Source organism: Lactuca virosa, chromosome 4 (assembly GCF_052849685.1).
Source record: "Lactuca virosa cultivar CGN04683 chromosome 4, Lactuca_virosa_CGN04683_v6, whole genome shotgun sequence".
NCBI classification, from domain to species: Eukaryota; Viridiplantae; Streptophyta; class Magnoliopsida; order Asterales; family Asteraceae; genus Lactuca; species Lactuca virosa.
This window is the reverse complement of record NC_136429.1, coordinates 357,827,204-357,833,395: the sequence shown is the minus strand read 5'-3', so window position 1 is coordinate 357,833,395 and position 6,192 is coordinate 357,827,204.

The following is a 6,192-nucleotide window of genomic DNA, read 5'->3' as shown; positions in this document are numbered from 1 at the left end:
CTCTACAACTCTCGTTTAGTCTCCGTCGGCTAATTTTGACTTTATTTTTATTATATTTTTATTATATTATTTTTAGTAGGACGGGACAGGAAAACTCCGTTAGAAATTCATAACTTCTTTATCCGACGTCCGTTTTCGTCTGTCTTTTTACCGTTGGACTACTATCGACGAAATCTTCGATTGTCGTTTAGATTGTTTCGGCTATAAACCGCTCGATCTCAAATCGAGTATTCGGGCTGCATACCGCTAAGTCGAAACTTCAAAAAATCATAACTTCCTCATACGAAGTTGGATTTGGGCATTCTTTTTATGCACGCTCTCGGTTTAACGAACTCTAGAACTTCTGTTTAGATCACTAAGGCTAGATATTGCTCTATCTTAAATTCATATTTTACGTCATTTAGCGTCGTGCCGGTTCTGTCGCGAAACTTCGACAGGTCATAACTTCTTTGTTATAACTCGGATTTCGGCGTTCTTTATATCTCCGGAATCCTTGTTTCAACCACTACAACTTTATGTAAAGATATCGGGTTTATCTCACACTTTAATTTTGACGCTTATTTTATTCTTAATTCAATTAAGCCACACAACTAAGCATAAAACACATAATACTCAAATATTTCATCATTAATACTTTAAAAGAGTTACAAAGGTTAACCTAGACTATTACATCAACAATAATGCCTAGCCTGGAAACGCTGGCGTTACAATTCTCTCCCCCTTAGGATGATTCCGTCCCCGGAATCACACATCAACAAACAAATGCGGATATCGACTCAACATGTCACTCTCCGTTTCCCAGGTGAGATTTGGCCCATTCGTATGTTTCCAACGGACAAGCACTAATTCGACCATCTTGCATCGCAATTTCTTAGTCTTTCAGTCAACGATTGCCTCAGGTTCTTCAAATAACCTTTTGTTTTCATCAATTCTCAATTCAGAAATTGGAATTATATCGGGAACTTCTCCCGTGAACTTCCTCAAATAACACACATGAAAAGTGTTATGAATACCATCCAGTTCTTCTGGTAGTTCTAGCTTGTAAGCTTGGTTCCCAATCCTCTGAAGAACTTTAAACGGTCCAATAAACATTGGACTCAACTTTCCCCTTTTACCAAATCTTATAAGTCCCTTCCACGGAGAGACTTTAAGCAAAACCGAATCTCCAACTTCAAAAGTCATCGCTCTTCGCTTTTTGTCAGCATAGCTCTTTTGACGATCTTGAGCTGCTAACATTCTTTCCCTGATCACTTTCAACTTCTCAGCAGTCTGATGGACCATCTCAGGTCCCATAAACTGCTTTTCTCCAGCCTCTAGCCAACAAGACGGCGTACGACACTTCTGTCCGTACAAAGCTTAATAAGGTGCCATCTTTATGCTCGAGTGGAAACTATTATTGTAGGAAAATTCTACCAAAGGTAAATGTTCATCCCAGTTACCTAGGAATTCCAGGGTACATGCTCTCCGCATATCTTCAAGTGTTTGTATCGTTCTTTCACTCTGACCATCAGTTTGTGGATGGTAAGCTGTACTTAAACACAACTTGGTACCCATTTCCTCTTGTAGACTTTTCCAAAACCTTGAGGTGAAACGGCTGTCACGATCCGATACAATCGTTAACGGAACACCGTGAAGCCTCACAATTTCCTTTACATAAGAATTCACAAGCTTTTCCATAGACCATTTCTCATTGGCTGCTATGAAATGCGCACTCTTAGTGAATCGATCAACGACCACCCAAATCATGTCGTGACCGTTCTTTGTTCTAGGCAGTTTAGTGACAAAATCCATGGCAATGTCTTCCCATTTACCCATGGGTACAAGCAAAGGTTCTAAACTCCCATATGGTTTCTGATGTTGTGCCTTAACCCTCGCACAAGTCACACACTCGGCCACATACTTTGCTATATCAAGCTTCATCGTCGGCCACCAGTAGTAGGGTTTCAGGTCCCTATACATTTTAGTGCTGCCAGAATGAATCGAGTACATGGTTTTGTGAGCTTCTTCCATCAGAAGATCTCTAATTCCTCTAGACTTAGGTACCCAAATCCGATCTTGGAACACCTTCAGTCCGTGACTGTTTATACCGAACACTAACGTTTTACCCAAACGTTCCTCCTTTCGGTCATTCTTCTCTAAAGCTTCTTCTTGAGCTTTCTTTATACTCTCCACAATCGTCGAGACAACTTCTATTCTTAACGCTCTTGGCCTCTTTCTTTCAACATTGACTTTCCGACTGAGAGCATCAGCAACAACATTAGCTTTACCGGGGTGGTAAAGTATCTCACAGTCGTAGTCCTTGAGTAATTCTAGCCAGCATCGTTGCCTCATATTCAATTCTTTCTGATTAAAGAGATATTGGAGACTCTTATGATCAGTGAAAAGCTTGCACTTCGTGCCATAGAGGTAATGCCTCCATATTTTTAGTGCAAATACTACCGCAGCCAGCTCCAAATCATGAGTGGGGTAGTTCTTTTCGTGCACTTTCAACTGTCGAGACGCATATGCTATCACCTTTTCTCTTTGGGTCAAAACACAACCCAACCCAACACCTAACGCATCGCTATATACAGCAAAGTCTTCGACTCCGTCGGGTAAAAAAAGAATCGGTGCTTCACATAGCTTCTTCTTTAGCAACTCGAATGCTTCCTTATGCTTATCACTCCAAGCATAAGTAGCTCCTTTATGGGTCAAAGCTGTTAATGGACTAGCGATCGAAGAAAAGCCTTGGATAAACCTTCGGTAATATCCGGCTAATCCTAAAAGCTTCGGATCTCCATGGGACTTTTTGGTTGTTCCCACTTCATTACAGCCTCAATCTTTGCTGGATCAACCATTATCCCTTCTTGGTTGACCACGTGACCCAAGAATTGGACTTCTCGAATCCAAAAATCACATTTAGAGAACTTAGCATACAGCTTCTCCTTCTTCAAGACTTCTAACACTTCTCGCAAGTGTCTGCCATGCTCCTCTTGGCTTTTCGAGTAAATCAGAATGTCATCTATGAACACTATCACAGATTTATCAAGGAATGGATTACAGACCCTGTTCATTAAATCCATGAACGTTGCTGGTGCATTGGTTAGTCCAAACGACATAACCAAGAACTCGTAGTGTCCATATCTCGTTCTGAAAGCAGTCTTCTCTATATCCTGCTCTCTTACTTTCAGCTGATGATATCCTGACCTTAGGTCGATCTTTGAAAAATAACTTGAACCTTGTAGTTGATCGAACATGTCATCAATCCTCGGCAACGGATATCTATTCTTTATTGTTGCCTTGTTCAGCTCTCTGTAATCGATGCACATTCTCATACTTCCATCTTTCTTCTTCACGAACAACACCGGAGCTCCCCAGGGTGATGAACTAGGTCTAATGAAACCTTTTTCCAATAACTCCTGAAGTTGCATCATTAGCTCCTTCATCTCCGTCGGTGCTAGTCGGTACGGTGCTTTTGCTATTGGCGTGGTTCCTGGTAACAAGTCTATTCTGAACTCCACCTGTCTATCAGATGGTAATCCAGGAAGATCTTCGGGAAATACTTCCGGATAATCACATACCACTAGAATACTCTGCACCTCCTTCTTTTCCTTCTTAGCATCAATCACGAATGCTAGATACGATGTACATCCCTTGGCCAAACACTTTCTGGCTTTCATTAGCGAAATGATTCCAGAATTTACTCTGCATTTGTCCCCATACACCATAAATGACTCTTTCCCTGGTGGGTTTACTTTTACTATCTTCTTCTTGCATAAAATCTCGGCATCGTTGGCGCTAAGCCAATCCATTCCCAACACGATATCGAAACTGTTAAGTTCGATAGGCAATAATTCCTCGTGAAACTTATTCCCATTCAAGTCAATTAAGATGTTTTTCATACGATGGCTAACAGGTACAAACTTGCCACTAGCAACTTCGACTAATAAAGCATTATCTAGTCTATCGACAGGAAAAGCTAGTTTTCTACCAAATTCATGCGATATAAAGGAGTAGTTGGCTCCAGAATCAAATAAAATTTGAGCAGGTAATTCGTTTACGAGAAAGGTACCTGAAGTGACATCAGCTTCATCCTTCGCAGCTTCCAGTGTCATCTGAAAGGCTCTCGCCTTCGGCTTTGGTGGAATGTTGGGCCTAGCTGCCTCCTTCTTCTTCGGACAGTCTTTCAAAATGTGCCCCTCTTCATTACAACCAAAACACATCCTTTTGTTGGACGAACACTCATTGGCAAAATGCCCAGTTTTTCCACACTTGTAGCAAGTTACATCCTCACTACATTTCCCAAAGTGCTTTTTCTTACACTTATCACACCATTTCGCTTCGCCTCCTTTTCCTCCAAACTTCTTCGAAGTAGACTTCGAAAATTTACTTTTCTTATTGGAACCTGAAGTTCCTTCAAACTTTCTCTTCTCGCCAACTTCAACCTTGCTGGCGATTCTTCCCTTGATCATATCCTCAACAGACTTGGCAGCCCAAATAGCTGCCTCTAGAGTAGGTGCCTGACGAACTGGCACTGCGTACTCCCATGGGAGTCCCTTTGCGTACTGGTCAACTTTAGTCAGCTCGTCTGGGACGATGCGCAAAGCAAAATCCATCTTGTCTGTGAAGTTATTAGTGTATTCATCAACTGACATGCTGCCTTTCGTCAATGTCAGAAACTTGTTTTCCAACGCCAACAGATTTTGAGCCGAGCAGAACTTGCGCTTGAACTGCACCAAAAATTCTGCCCAAGTCTATTGCAGTGGCTCGTTAGGGCTTAGGGTTTTCCCCAGAGTGTTCCACCAACGAATAGCTCCACCTCTGAACTGACGTACATCGAACATAGTCTGCAACTTGCCTCTGCAACCACATGTCATGAAGGCTAGCTCCATTTCCGATATCCAATCCATGACTCCGATCGGATCCTCCTTTCCAGTGAAGGTCGATGGTTTGCAAGTCAGAAAATCCTTATACTTGCATCCCATTCCATCATTCCTTCCATCTTGGTTGTCCTGTCTAACTATCGGTGGGTTGGCTTGACCAACAGATCCACTGAAGTTTCCTCCTTCCGAGTGCCCTTCATTTAATTCGGGCTCTTCCACTTGAATTGACAGTTCTTCACGATTCTGTTGAAGCAACCGCCTAGTCTCCTCCATCTGACGATCCAACATTGTTTGAATCATCATTTGTACACCAGCCATCGTTATTGGCTCAGGTGCATCAGCTACAACATGTATTTGTTCAATCACTGGTGGTTGATTCCTGTTTTCATTTGCGTTTCCAACTCTGCTTCTAGTCCTTGCCATTCTTGATCTATACACCGAATAAGGTGAAATTTAGATCTTCATTCACGAGAGATATTACAATCCTCCATATCACTCCGAAACATTTACATGCTAGTTCTAATATCGTAGACGTTCGCTTAGAATCCTAAACACATAAGGTTTCCAGATCCGGTCGGCAACAGACCATAGATCCGAACAAATAATATCATATATGGCAAACATATAACATTTAGCACATAAAAGCATTTTAGGTAATTTTCCTAAAATAAACTAGTGCGCGTGTTCAAAATATAACAGACACACATCTCACAATTTCACTTAGCATTCTAAGTTTAAGTCTAGAAATCCTACAATTTCCTAGTTCGCTTAAACTAATGCTCTGATACCAACTGTGACATCCCAAAAATCACGGCCAGAAAAGACCGGTTTAATTTATGCTTTTAAAACAATTTCAGAGTAATTCTTTGATTTAAAAGAGTTGCGGAATTTGTTCCCAAAACGAAATATGATAAAATAAGATGTACCAAAGCATTTGATAAAGAAATGTATTTTCATTGTATAACAAAACTCGGGATTTCATGTTCCGATAAACAGACCAAAAGCATAAACATTACAATACAGACCTGACAACAGTTATATATATACCAACAGGTCTATAATCCAAAAATAACTTGACAAATCATCCAACTTATGCTCTGGTGTAACTACCTGTAATACAAAGAAAACTAAGCGGGTCAGGCTTGGGAGTCTGGTGAGCATATAGGGTTTTCAACCCACAATAAATAATTATATTTAATTCCACCAACCAACAATAACCCAATTACCCATTCCCGTTATTCTCACTTTACGTCCCTAAGACAACTAACATAAGGGACCTAGTCTAAGAATATTTCATCGGGGCGACAACATATGCATTCGGGGGTTTCCC